The sequence below is a fragment of the Myxine glutinosa genome, chromosome 11 (assembly GCF_964187855.1).
Source record: "Myxine glutinosa chromosome 11, kmMyxGlut1.1, whole genome shotgun sequence".
Lineage (NCBI taxonomy): Eukaryota > Metazoa > Chordata > Myxini > Myxiniformes > Myxinidae > Myxine > Myxine glutinosa.
Genome location: NC_136271.1, coordinates 25,238,236 through 25,253,626, shown reverse-complemented (window position 1 = coordinate 25,253,626; position 15,391 = coordinate 25,238,236). Strand labels below are relative to the sequence as shown.

Here is a 15,391-nt window from a genome sequence, read left to right as displayed (position 1 = left end):
ACAATTCTCTGGTGTCGTTAACACAGGGGATTTATATAAATGTCAAAGGACAACTTCATTTTCAATTGCAATTCGAACATCCCAACTTAACCATTTTACCATGTAATATACAAATTAAAGCCACGCCTTTGAATTTAAAAACTTTTCTTCGTCTGCTCATTTGTCATGCTCATTTTTGTCTGCTGATTAAGTCGTATTCGTTCGTTCTTCTTCTTTATACTTTGTAAGTCGTACTTCTTCTTCTTCTTCTTAAGTCGGCTCTCAGGCTAAGTTCAGATGACAATCCTCAGATTACAGTCCTATCAATCAGGCATTAATGTGTGCAATTCCTCTGTCTCCAGACCTGTATCCTGATTCAACATGTTGATGTAGTTGAGAGCTGATCTGCTCTCCTTCGGCCTTCCATGTTTAGGTGTCCAGAGTACAAGATTGAAAACAAGTCGATAATAATAGTGCACAATGAAAGTGATAGTGTCAACGTCAGTCACCTCCCCCAACACCTCTACGTCATTGTCAATACTGTGGTCCTTCCTGGAATTGTCACAGAACGTTTTGTCCACAGGCTCATTAGCACGATGATTATCACTCATGTTTAACAGAATTTAACTTCACAAAAAAGAGCGAAGTTTATCACTGTCAATAGTCACAGTCACAACAGTGTTTATCACATTTGTTTACCTCTATAATAGAGTCACAACAATACTTTGTTTACTTCTATAATAGTCACAACAATACTTTGTTTACCTCTATAATAGTCACAACAATACTTTGTTTACCTCTATAATAGAGTCACCACAATACTTTGTTTACCTCTATAATAGTCACAACAATACTTTGTTTACCTCTATAATAGTCACAACAATACTTTGTTTACTTCTATAATAGTCACAACAATACTTTGTTTACCTCTATAATAGAGTCACAACAATACTTTGTTTACCTCTATAATAGAGTCACAACAATACTTTGTTTACTTCTATAATAGAGTCACAACAATACTTTGTTTACTTCTATAACAGAGTCACAACAATACTTTGTTTACCTCTATAATAGAGTCACTACAATACTTTGTTTACCTCTATAATAGAGTCACAACAATACTTTGTTTACCTCTATAATAGAGTCACAACAATACATTGTTTACCTCTATAATAGTCACAACAATACTTTGTTTACCTCTATAATAGTCACAACAATACTTTGTTTACTTCTATAATAGAGTCACAACAATACTTTGTTTACTTCTATAATAGTCACAACAATACTTTGTTTACCTCTATAATAGAGTCACAACAATATTGTTTACCTCTATAATAGTCACAACAATACTTTGTTTACTTCTATAATGGAGTCACAACAATACTTTGTTTACTTCTATAATAGAGTCACAACAATACTTTGTTTACCTCTATAATGGAGTCACAACAATACTTTGTTTACCTCTATAATAGAGTCACTACAATACTTTGTTTACTTCTATAATAGTCACAACAATACTTTGTTTACCTCTATAATAGAGTCACAACAATACATTGTTTACCTCTATAATAGTCACAACAATACTTTGTTTACCTCTATAATAGTCACAACAATACTTTGTTTACTTCTATAATAGAGTCACAACAATACTTTGTTTACTTCTATAATAGTCACAACAATACTTTGTTTACCTCTATAATAGTCACAACAATACTTTGTTTACCTCTATAATAGAGTCACAACAATACTTTGTTTACCTCTATAATAGAGTCACAACAATACTTTGTTTACCTCTATAATAGAGTCACAACAATACTTTGTTTACTTCTATAATAGTCACAACAATACTTTGTTTACCTCTATAATGGAGTCACAACAACACTGTGTTTACCTCTATAATAGTCACAACAATACTTTGTTTACTTCTATAATGGAGTCACAACAATACTTTGTTTACTTCTATAATAGAGTCACAACAATACTTTGTTTACTTCTATAATGGAGTCACAACAATACTTTGTTTACTTCTATAATGGAGTCACAACAATACTTTGTTTACTTCTATAATGGAGTCGCAACAATACTTTGTTTACTTCTATAATAGAGTCACAACAATACTTTGTTTACCTCTATAATAGAGTCACAACAAAACATTGTTTACCTCTATAATAGTCACAACAATACTTTGTTTACCTCTATAATAGTCACAACAATACTTTGTTTACTTCTATAATAGAGTCACAACAAAACTTTGTTTACTTCTATAATAGTCACAACAATACTTTGTTTACCTCTATAATAGTCACAACAATACTTTGTTTACTTCTATAATAGCGTCACAACAATACTTTGTTTGCTTCTATAATAGAGTCACAACAATACTTTGTTTACTTCTATAATAGTCACAACAATACTTTGTTTACCTCTATAATAGAGTCACAACAATATTGTTTACCTCTATAATAGTCACAACAATACTTTGTTTACTTCTATAATGGAGTCACAACAATACTTTGTTTACTTCTATAATAGAGTCACAACAATACTTTGTTTACCTCTATAATGGAGTCACAACAATACTTTGTTTACCTCTATAATAGAGTCACAACAATACTTTGTTTACTTCTATAATAGTCACAACAATACTTTGTTTACCTCTATAATAGAGTCACAACAATACTTTGTTTACCTCTATAATAGAGTCACAACAATACTTTGTTTATTTCTATAATAGTCACAACAATACTTTGTTTACCTCTATAATGGAGTCACAACAATACTTTGTTTACCTCTATAATAGAGTCACAACAATACTTTGTTTACTTCTATAATAGAGTCACAACAATACTTTGTTTACTTCTCTAATAGTCACAACAATACTTTGTTTACCTCTATAATGGAGTCACAACAACACTTTGTTTACCTCTATAATAGAGTCATGACAATACTTTGTTTACTTCTATAATGGAGTCACAACAATACTTTGTTTACTTCTATAATAGAGTCACAACAATACTTTGTTTACTTCTATAATAGTCACAACAATACTTTGTTTACTTCTATAATGAAGTCACAACATTACTTTGTTTACTTCTATAATAGAGTCACAACAATACTTTGTTTACTTCTATAATGGAGTCACAACAATACTTTGTTTTCTTCTATAATGGAGTCACAACAACACTTTGTTTACTTCTATAATGGAGTCACAACAATACTTTGTTTACTTCTATAATAGAGTCACAACAATACTTTGTTTACTTCTATAATGGAGTCACAACAATACTTTGTTTACCTCTATAATGGAGTCACAACAACACTTTGTTTACCTCTATAATAGAGTCACAACAATACTTTGTTTACTTCTATAATGGAGTCACAACAATACTTTGTTTACTTCTATAATAGTCACAACAATACTTTGTTTACTTCTATAATGAAGTCACAACATTACTTTGTTTACTTCTATAATAGAGTCACAACAATACTTTGTTTACCTCTATAATAGAGTCACAACAATATTGTTTACCTCTATAATAGTCACAACAATACTTTGTTTACAGCTATAATGGAGTCACAACAATACTTTGTTTACTTCTATAATAGAGTCACAACAATACTTTGTTTACTTCTATAATAGAGTCACAACAATACTTTGTTTACCTCTATAATGGAGTCACAACAATACTTTGTTTACCTCTATAATAGAGTCACAACAATACTTTGTTTACTTCTATAATAGTCACAACAATACTTTGTTTACCTCTATAATAGAGTCACAACAATACTTTGTTTACCTCTATAATAGAGTCACAACAATACTTTGTTTATTTCTATAATAGTCACAACAATACTTTGTTTACCTCTATAATGGAGTCACAACAATACTTTGTTTACCTCTATAATAGAGTCACAACAATACTTTGTTTACTTCTATAATAGAGTCACAACAATACTTTGTTTACTTCTCTAATAGTCACAACAATACTTTGTTTACCTCTATAATGGAGTCACAACAACACTTTGTTTACCTCTATAATAGAGTCACAACAATACTTTGTTTACTTCTATAATGGAGTCACAACAATACTTTGTTTACTTCTATAATAGAGTCACAACAATACTTTGTTTACTTCTATAATAGAGTCACAACAATACTTTGTTTACCTTTATAATGGAGTCACAACAATACTTTGCTTACCTCTATAATAGAGTCACAACAATACTTTGTTTACCTCTATAATAGAGTCACAACAGTTACATCCTTGCTCCTACAGTACTGCATGCAGTGCTAACTGCAGGGAACCGGCGACGTCATTTGGAAACGTTATGACGTTGTAAGAAAAGTGATCCCCTATTGGTTAGCGACGTTGACTAGCGACGACGTTGGTTAGCGTAAAACGACGTTGTTAGAGCAACATTGAGGAGAACTAACGAACCAATTTTCAATTTTAATGAAATAATGATTTTTAAAATCCACAAGTTTAACACAACTGAAGCAGTCTTATAGTTATCACTGCACATCGGATTTTTATGTGAAAAAATAAAAAATATTTTTTCACATAAAACGGCTTTTTTGGGCGCAAAATTTTTTTTTGCTATTTTCGGAGAAAAAAAGAATTTCGCCCTTTTTCGGGAAAAATAAAATAATATGCCCTTTTTGGTCGAAAATGTCTGGCAACGCTAAAAAAAATTGGGGACTTTTTCGAAATTTTAAACTGCAATCGATCTCAAAAACAAAACGTTGCGTCCACTTGCGTGCGTTGCGTCCCCAGCGTGTACAGCAGTGAGGCGGTGTACTACAGTGAGAGAGTGTACACAAAGTGTGAACAAGTCTCCTATCAAGATGAGTGCTGCTCTTCGTGACAAGTGGCTGAAGGAATTCAACGCTGGCGGCGATGGGGCCACCTTCAAGTACGTGTCGAGTGACACGGCTTTCTGTCGAGCTTGTGAAAAGACTTTCCGGGTGAAGCAGAAGTCTGAGCTGGCCCAACATGTCCGAGGAGACCGCCACAAGAGCAACTTGGCCTTGAAGAAGAAGAGGACGGTCACGCAAGCCACCATGGAGGCCTTTGGTGGCAGAAAGAGGCACAAGTGCGACGTCGTGGCTCAGGAGCTGTGCCAGGCCATGCTGGCCGCTGGCATCCCATGGTCGAATTTGGAAAACCCTGCCCTCCGGTCGTTCCTGGAGAAGCACATCACTCTCCAGATCCCCGATGAAAGCTGGATTCGAAAGCACTACCTCGACAAGTGCTACGACGAGGCCTTGGCGGGGATCCGTGCCGACCTCGGACCGCAGCCCATCTGGCTGTCCGTCGACGAGACGACCGATTCGGCAGATCGATATGTGGCCAACATCATCGCAGGACGCTTGTCCAAGGAGGGGTACTTTCGTCCCCACCTCGTCCAGTGCATGTTTCTGGAGAAGACCAACTCCGGGGAGATCGTGCGCGCAGTCAATGACACGCTGCGCTATCTTTGGCCTGATTTCAAGCCGGAGTGCCTCAAGGTCCTCGTCAGCGATGCCGCGGCCTATATGATCAAGGCCGGCCATGCCCTGAAGGAACTCTTCCCGGACTTGCTGCATGTGACTTGCGTTGCCCACGCGCTCCACCGTGTCTGCGAGACAGTCCGAGAAATGTTCAAGGACGTCAACGACCTGATTGCCACGACGAAGAAGGTGTTCGTCAAAGCCCCGTCGCGTGTTGTCCTTTGAAAGGAGCAGCAGCCCAATCTTTCTCTCCCCCCGGAGCCCATTCTGACTCGGTGGGGGACGTGGATCGATGCCGCGGTGTTTTACGCCGAGCACTTCGAGGCCGTCAAGGACATTGTGGACCAGCTGAACGATGACGACGCGATGGCAATCCGGAGTGCCAAGGACCTGTTCGGAAAGGCGGACATCAAGCTCAGTTTGGTCTTCTTAAATGCCCACGTGTCGTTCATCCCGAAGATCCTTAAGCAGCTGGAGGAGGCCGGCATGGAGCTGGCCAAGGCCTTCCAGCTCCTTGATCAGGCCAATGAGGAGCTCGAAAAGATCCGAGGCTGCCGTAAGGAGATCCTGCTCACCAAGTTCAAGGCGGTGCTGCAGCGTAATTCCGACATTGGTGTGCTGAGGACAGTGGCTTTGATCCTGGATGGAGATCAGCACGGATCTGAGGTTGGTGTGCCGGCTGGAGTCAAGCTTGCCGACATCCCCCTCTTGAGGTACTGCCCCATCGTCAGCGTCGACGTGGAAAGGTCCTTCTCCGTCTACAGAAACGTCCTCACCGACCGCCGACACCGCCTCACCAAGGAGAACATTACCAAGATAATGATTTCAAACACCTACTTTAACCGTTCCTAAAAGGGTCTTGTCAATTTCTTCTAGTCCTCTACTTATCAAACAATGCGGTTGCAATAAAGGTACCTGAACGTCATTTTTTACCTGTTTACTAGCCCAGAGTGCTTAATGTTGTGCAGGAAAAAGCTTACCATTTTTTGTTCTTTTTTTGACTGATTTCTGAAAAACTTGGTAATAATAAAAAATGAATAAAACGGGGGAAAAAAATATTTCGGGATTTTTTCACATTGAAAAAAAAAATTTCCGCTTTTCAAAACATAAAAGGCCTATTTTCTTAACATAAAAATCCGTAGTCTAGACTTATCACCATCATATTTCACAAGTCCAAGTACTGCACAATTGGAGGTTCTTGGAAGTATTATGACAGACAATTTGTGTCCTACAGTGTTCCAATATATAGTTGAATTTAAATAAAATAAAGATTGTAAAAGTCGTAGAAATAAATCAATTCCGGGTTTTACTGCCATTTGGCCACAGTGTCGTTGCATCACCTAATCTAACACATTACGTTAGTCATGCTTGTCATATGTGCCCTTTATGATGTCCTTAAAAATAGCAAGTTTCCCGTTTGGAATGTGTAGTAAACTGAAGAAGAGGAAGAAGAGGAAGAAGATGCGGAAGAGGAAGAAGAAGAATAGGAAGAGGAATAGGAAGAAGAGGAAGAGGAATAGGAAGAAGAAGAAGCAGAAGGTGAGGAAGAAGAAGAAGAAGAGGAAGTTTCTGGGGCGTGCTGCTCTAATGCGTGGTTGGATCTTGTCGAGCGCTCTTTATGTGCTCGGGAAGAATTACGCGTTCTGGTCGTACCACGTTGTGATCTGCGCTGCTTCATCTTGGTAAGATTAGATCGATGGCTTGGTCTTTATACTTTGCTTGAGTAAACTTTATACTTTGCTTGAGTAAACTTCATACTTATACTTTATACGATTCAATAGCTAATACGTTAATTGCTTGTGTGCCTAGGACTTGTGTGAATCGATTTCAATAAAACCTCACTTCTGTGAACGAGGTCTTGGATCATAACCACTACAGAATGACATTAAATTTTCTTTAATTGCCAGACAGACAGGCAGACAGAGTAAAAATTGTATCTTTCTCCTCTCTGAGCATTGTGATCGGGACAAATTCAGAGACAAAGTACCGGTACAGTAAACCAGCAGGTTTGTTTTCCAATTCATTTTCAGATTAGTGTTCAAAATATAACATTCAATTTAAATAAATTGCTCCTTCATCATAAACTGACATTTGTAGACAGACAGACAGATGGACCTGGATAAATGGACGGAAGTGAACAAATTGCTTAACCCCGCTTTTCACTTCGCATTCGTGGGGTAAACATGAAAGATCATGGAACTGGATTTAGTATTTGTTGAGAAGTTAATTTTCTTAGTTTGATGAAATGGACAGCATCTTGACTATTGGGGAAAAAGTGATCCAAACGGAAGGAAGTTTGGGTGATGCAGGAAAAAGTGTCCGATCTAGAGCATGTTTTCTAACCGCAGTACAGATACATACACATTCTATCCTGAAATAGCCCCGAGCAAATGTCTTGGCTAGTCAATGTGACAAAGTGGAAAAAGACTTTAAACAATATGTAATGGTTGATATGTGACAGAAACTACAAAGCCTTGGTGTTGGAGGAGTTGTTTTCAATCGAAGTGTGAGAATACAAAGCTTTTGCTTTTGCAAATAAATCGGTGTGATGGGCCACGGCTGGTTTGAGAGTCAAGGAGTTTAAAAATGACTGAGTTTTTGTATTTTCTTTCTAATCGAGAAACACGTTATTTTGGGAGAATGTAATTCAGCAGTAAACTAGAACGGCACTCAGTGGAGAGCATACCTCCACCTGGTGAAGAGTTTACGTTTTGTATTTCAGAGTAGGCCAGAAAATCACAATACTGAATCACATTTAATCAAAATCAATCACAGGAATCACCGTAGGTCCAGTCTTTCATACCCTGATCTACATCGTTTTTGGCCATATCACTCAATAGTGAAGAATCACTTTAAAAAATTCTACTAGCTGGATCTGGATCCCGATCTTCACCAAAATCGAATCGATTCTTCCTTGTCAGACACAACCTGTCCAACAAGTTTCGTCCAAATCCGTCCATAACTTTTTGAGATATCCTGCTATGTGTCGCTTTTGGCCCGATCTCCCAATGTTGAAGAATCGCTTAAAAATTCTACTAGCCGGATCCGAATCCGATCTTTACCAAAATCGAATCATTTCGTCCTTGTCACATACACATCTCTGCCAAATTTCGTCCGAATCCGTCCATAACCTTTTGAGATATCATGTTCACAAATGGACAGACAGACAAACAGACAGGGGTGAAAACATAACCTCCATCCACCTTTGGTGGCAGAGGTAACTAGGAAGAGTGGGTAGTTCAAGTACTGTCCAAAATTCACAAGAAAATATTTTCCTACTAATCGCACAAACGGCATTTTTTTGAATTTATCCCACCTATTGATTTTTTTTGTTTAAGTTGCCAAACATTATTGGATTATTGTATCACATTCCAACAACATTTTGAATGCGCCACATACACTGGTGGTTTCTCATTGCCTAATGCCACCAGCAGTAGGTAGTCAGGTCAAGAACCTGGAACTTACAATGATGGTTTTGGACTTTCGTGAATTCAGAAAGTTAAGCAAAAGTATCCGTTCACAGTGATATATATATATATAGTTGTGGAAATGAGAAGTGTTTTTTTTATTGTTGTAAAAATATCACCCTCCTTCCTCCAGTTGTTGTGTATAAAGGTCAAAGGGCGTCCCTTAGTTAGGTCAGTGAAGTCTGTGTGTGTGTGTGTATATATATATATCGCTGTGAACGGATACTTTTGTTTAACTTTCTGAATTCACGAAAGTCCAAAACCATCATTGTAAGTTCCAGGTTCTTGACCTGACTACCTACTGCTGGTGGCATTAGGCAATGAGAAACCACCAGTGTATGTGGCACATTCAAAATGTTGTTGGAATGTGATACAATAATCCAATAATGTTTGGCAACTTAAACAAAAAAAATCAATAGGTGGGATAAATTCAAAAAAATGCCGTTTGTGCGATTAGTAGGAAAATATTTTCTTGTGAATTTTGGACAGTACTTGAACTACCCACTCTTCCTAGTTACCTCTGCCACCAAAGGTGGATGGAGGTTATGTTTTCACCCCTGTCTGTTTGTCTGTCTGTCCATTTGTGAACATGATATCTCAAAAAGTTATGGACGGATTCGGATGAAATTTGGCAGAGATGTGTATGTGACAAGGACGAAATGATTCGATTTTGGTAAAGATCGGATTCGGATCCGGCTAGTAGAATTTTTAAGCGATTCTTCAACATTGGGAGATCGGGCCAAAAGCGACACATAGCAGGATATCTCAAAAAGTTATGGACGGATTTGGACGAAACTTGTTGGACAGGTTGTGTGTCTGACAAGGAAGAATCGATTCGATTTTGGTGAATATCGGGATCCAGATCCAGCTAGTAGAATTTTTTAAAAGTGATTCTTCACTATTGAGTGATATGGCCAAAAACGAGGTAGAAACGAGTTCACCCCCACAAAAAAAATATTCCATATTAAATGCCAAGTCTGTGTGTGTGTATATATATATACTGTATATATATATACTGTATATATATATACTGTATATATATATACTGTATATATATATACTGTATATATATATATATATATATATATATATATATATATATATATATTGTTGCGAATATGGAATTTGGCCTCCATATCCGCTTGTAAATATTCCCCTATTTTCTCCGATACTCCCCAACTCTCCCTTACCCCATTCCCTAGTCCCATTGTCTGTAAACAACACCCATTAGAGCCGATCTTCCCCTTCATCCCCCCATTAAATGTCGTGCCCAGGTCCCCCGCACCACACGTAGACAATTATAGGACATCTTGCTAGTTATTCTTAATCTATGTCAGTTAAGGACTTGTTTCCATTAATTATGACTCTTCGTTGCACCAGAATGTGATTATATGGCACCTGTTAGGAAGTTTAGGACCTCCCCATACCTCTCCGCATCTCTTCCCCATGAAGAAGCGCCAACTACAACAACAACAACAAAAGAGGGGGGCGGCGCGGTGACGGCATGGGGAGTGGGCGTCCTCCTTCCGGCTCGGTTAGCCGCCATTGACCACGCGCTCCACGGGGTTACCACGAAGGGGCTCCCTGTCGGCCCCTCGTCAAGGGCGGAGCCGGTAACCCCCGCACCCAATGAGAAGCCATGGGCCGATGCCATCTGGGGCGGCGCTAACGAGCCGAGGGCGTGTCACTCCCCGCCGGATATACGCGGCCCCGCGCCGGACGTGACGTGAGATGCGCCCCGAGCTTGGAAGGAAAAGACGCCACCCTCCCGAGCGCTGAGCGACCTCCCCAGCTTGAGACCAAAGTCGCGACCCACAAGCGCTGTGATACCTTCACGCATCTCTGGACACCACCGTACGTGATTCTGTCCCTGAGCCAGGTGCACCTGAGCCATCGCGACCTGCCCCCCCTTTTCATCAACCCCCGTGTGGGTCAGCATTTTGTCCCGTGTGTCTGTCGTCAGTCCGGGGATAATATAAGAGTGTGTCTAAGTGCCTGTCTTCCTATGCTGTCCCTCTTGTAGTTGTAATCTAACCTTTTTCCGTACGAATATACTTGAGAATCGAAACCCTGGTGTCGTATTGTGTCATTATAACCCAGCCGGGTGTCTTCTCTTTCCTATTGAGCCAGCGTAGCGCGATTAGTCAACATTCGGGCACAATCGGGTAACTTGTACGGATACGGCGGCCATCCCGCTCGGCCCACCATACCATCAAAGTCGTATCTGTAACAATTGGTGTCGGGAGTGAGATTCGAGGCCCGACCAAATTTTGAAAAAAAAAAAAAAACGAATAGAGGAAAAAAAAAAAAAATTTGGTCAAAATTTGGAGCGGCCGAAATTTGTTTTGTTTTACGAAACTCGAATTTTGCAAGTCGCGCTATGGCGGATCAAGACGGCTGGGGTCCGGTAGGGGAGAGTGAAGCAGGGTCGGTCCAGGACCAAATTGAGGGACATGAGGAGAGCGAAGCAGCGAGGGTAGCAAACGCACAAAATGGCGCCTCGCTGGTCACCGCGCCCGCGACCGTAGCAGCGCCGCCGATGGATTGGGGCCTATTTATGGAACAAATAAAGGCGCTCATGGTCCAGACAAGTGAAGACCTGAGGAATGACTTGGGAAACCAAATGGGGGTAATGGGAAACCAAATGGGGGTAATGAGGGACGAAGCGAGGGGTACCGGTGAGAAGTTAGACAATAACTTTGAGGAGTTAGACAAGAAAATTGGGAAGTTAGACAATAATTTTGAGGGGTTAGACAACGGGATAAAAGAAGTGAAAAATGGGTTAACGGGGGTAGAAAACAGAATGGCCGCTCAAGAGAATCAAATGGAAGGGATGCAAAAAGGGTTAGAGGGGTTAGAAAACAGTATGGAAGGCAAATTGAGGGACATGAGGGACCAAGCGGAAAGGGAAGTTAAACAAATGGAGCAGCAGATAGAGGGGGTCAGAATGGGGGTAGAAGCCAAACTGGATGCTCACAGGGAGGAAATGGAGCAGATGAGGGTGGCATCTGGGCAGGAGATGCAAGTGATGGGAGAGGAGATCAGAAGAGGAGTGAGTGAGGAAGTCGGAGGAGTGCGCGAGGAGGTGAGGCACTGTGAGGAGCACATGGAAAAGGAGGTGAGAAAGGGGACTGTAAAGTTACAAGGGGGCATAGAGGACCTGACGCAGGAGGTGGAGCAGCTGACGGTGGGACAAACGGAGTTAGTGGAGCAGGTTCAAAGGAACACTGCGGTATTAGGAGGTTTAAAAGCGACACAAAACGACATAAAAAACGACTTGGTAGCGACGAAGAGGGAATGTCAGATGGTACGTGAGGGACTGACAACGAGGTTGGACGAGGTGATAGAGGTAATGGAGACGAAGGACCGGCAGGTGAGGACGCACATGGAAACGGTCAAGGTAGCCTTGGAGGACGAGCTTGAGGAGACGTACCGGGGAATAAAGGAGGTGAAGCACAAATTAGAAGAAGTGGAAGAAGGGATGAGCGAAATTAAGAAGCGACGGGGAGGGGATAAGAAAGAGATAAAAGAGGAGATAAAAGAATTGGTCCAAAGTCTGTGTTTGGATCGTGATGATGTGCTCATTAACCGGATGAGGGATTCGCAGGTGATGGAGGAGAAGCGAAGAGGAAGAGGACCCGGTGTAAGTGGTGACCAATATGGTCGTGCGTATGATGCGCCAGGTGATTTAATAAGCTTGGGGGTCGAGATAGACCCGGATGTTCGTGAAAGGCCGTTGGTGAGGTGTGTGACAGGTCTGGTGTGCGAAAAAGGAGGTGTGCAAGAAAGTCCGACTCTGGGGTGTGTGAGGAAAAAGTGCGTGCCAAGGAGTGAGTGTGCTGGCGAGAGTGAGTCGGTCGTAGCGCGTGTGCGAGGGAGCACATGGAAGCGTGGTGTGGTGAGTGTTACAGAGGGTGTGACGGGAGAGTGTGCGCAAGAGTGTGCGCGAGAAAGGTGTGTGACGGACAGGTGCATGAGGAAAGAGTGCGCTGTCAGAAGTAAGGAAGAGTGTCCACCTGTGGTGAGTGTTACAGAGGGTGTAACGGGAGAGTGTGCGCGAGAAAGGTGTGTGACGGGCAGGTGCACGAGGAAAGAGTGCGCTGTCAAGAGTAAGGGTGAGTGCGCTGTCAGGAATGGAGGTGAAAGTAGTGAGAGTGACATGGAGCGTGAGTTAGTTGCGACAGGTGAGCGAGGATGTACACCTGGGATGGAAGGATGTACACCTGGAATGGTAGAGCGTGAGTGGGAATGCACGCTGGAGTTGGTGGTGAGGCACGTGGATGGGTGTGCGAATGAGGGCACACCTGTGATTGTCACAGAGGAGGTGACAGAGGAGGGGGCGCGAAGAGGTGTGTTGGTGTGGTGTGCTACCAACGGATGTGTGCCAAAGTGTTCGGTGGTCAGGTGTGTGACCAAGGCTGTGAGTGGAATGGGTGTGCCTGGGTGTGTAAGGAACGGTACAAGGAGCATGGAAACGGCTGGAGGTGTGAGCAAGGAACGGGCTGCGGGGTGTAAGCAAGCAGGTGAAGCATCGACGGTGACCGGGTTAAAGGTTAGGTCGACTTTTAGCCGAAGCGGGCCCTCGGTGCGTGCCGGGTTTCGCGTGCCGCGAGAACCAGCGGGGATCCGAGCCACGGCGGGTTCGAAAGGACCGCCGTGCGCGATCCGTGCTGGGCCTCGCTTTGAACGTCTGTGCTCCACTAGGCGGAGCGGGCGGCCCGATAGAAAGAGTCGTCATGGCGACCACTTTTTGTTGAGGAATTCCGGCAGGTCGAGATCGGGACATTGGATGGTTCCGTGCCGAGAAGGTGCGTGGGATCTCGGGCCGGGTAAACCCCCGTCCCTGCACCGAGTGCCGGACGCATTCAGCCGCTGGCACAAAACAACCAGCATCCATTGCTTGGCTTTACGAAGCCGGGCTTTGGACAGGGATTGGCGCACCGAGAGGTATTAGTGAGTAGACTGGGTGATGAGGTTAGTGTTTTGGACCCAAAATTAGAGAAAAACAAAATTTGATGATTGGCAAGGGATTGGCAGTAGTGATTGGCAGATGATGGGCAGTGATTGGCAAATTTTTAATTTGTTGAAATTTGATGTGCAAAATTGGTAGTGAGAGACCCCCGATGTGGTGGGATGGCAAATCCACCATCCCTCACAGGGGGGGCAAAGGAGCAATAGCTTGTGGGGTGTATGGCAGTGAAAACTAGCCCGGGTGGGTTAGGATATGGTGTGTAGGGATCTAGCGAAGATGACCTTAGGTAACGTTAAGGTTAGTTAGTGACTGATACCTGTAGTGGGGACGCAGGCAGATTAGTGTGGATTATAATGACGAGGGAGCGCAATAGTTTAAAGGGACGACTGGGAAGCGCAAGTTTCAGAAGGGAGTAGTTAGCTGAGATGATGCCGTGTTTGTGAGAATTGAACAGGTGTGATTGCACAGGTGTGCAACTGGACAGGTGTGTGGAGCAGGGTATGAGTAGTGAGTGTGTGGATCAGCGCGAATGCGCTTGGGGAGAGAAGGGTGCAGGTGGCACCAGGTGTGAGAGCACAGGTGTGCAGGTACAGGTGTGTGGAGAGAGTTGGAGTGAGTGGTACGGAGTGGTGTGCATGGTGCGAAGGTGTGGATGGGGGAAGAGTGGACCCCTTTCACGAGCACCCGGGGCGGGTAGTGTAAGTGTTAGGTAGAGGGTGCAGGTAAATTGTGGTTGGATATTGGCATTTGTGGTGCGGTTGCAGAATGGTGTTGTGAATGGGTGCATTAGTGTTGTGGAAATGGCTGGGCGTGTAGCCTGTTAGTGTGTGTAGTTGGTTGGGCACTCCACCACTGTGAGGATGTCGGCCAGGTGAGGCCGCAGGTGGGCTCTGGGAGCCGGTAGTTGTGAGTGGGTGCCTGAGGATCCCGGGTGTGGATCGGGCAGCCCAGTGCCAGAGAGGGCACGGAGTGGGGAGAGAGCCAGAGGGCCTTCCCCAGGTAGTTAGGTTAGGGTGAGGAGCAGGTAAGCTCGGAGGCAACTGCAGTGGTGGAGGTGTGCAGGTGGGTAGACCCACTGGGAGAGGTACACGCCGCAGCCCAGAAATTGTGCGAGGGCACCGGGAGATGAATCAGGGGAGTGAGACCCCAAATTGAAGAGCACCACAGTTTGGCCAATGGGAATTGGTTTTTAGAACCCATAGTGTAAGAGGGCCAATGGGTTGGCCGGAGAAAGCCCCCGGGTAGTGTAAAGTTGTTAAAGTCATTTAGGAGATAGTTAGGATTGATGAACCTGTCGCACCATACGCAGCCACTTACCTGTGGTGATGATGATGACTCCACACCTGTGTTTTCTTTGTTTGTTGCAGGAAATGAGATTGCTGTGAGGATTTGTGAGACGCATCACGACGTGGATGAGACATTGGGGTGATTCCATCTCTCCCTCCCTAGGAGGGACTGATGATGAATTGGTGATGGCAAATT

General features: G+C 42.8%; 1 protein-coding gene across 2 annotated transcripts in view; it reads right to left on the bottom strand.

Annotated features, from left to right (window-relative positions):
* The window catches only part of LOC137436512 (mitochondrial 10-formyltetrahydrofolate dehydrogenase), a 195,990-nt gene that overhangs the window by 168,074 nt on the left and 12,525 nt on the right, over positions 1–15,391 (bottom strand). The gene's annotated exons all lie outside the window — the stretch shown is intronic.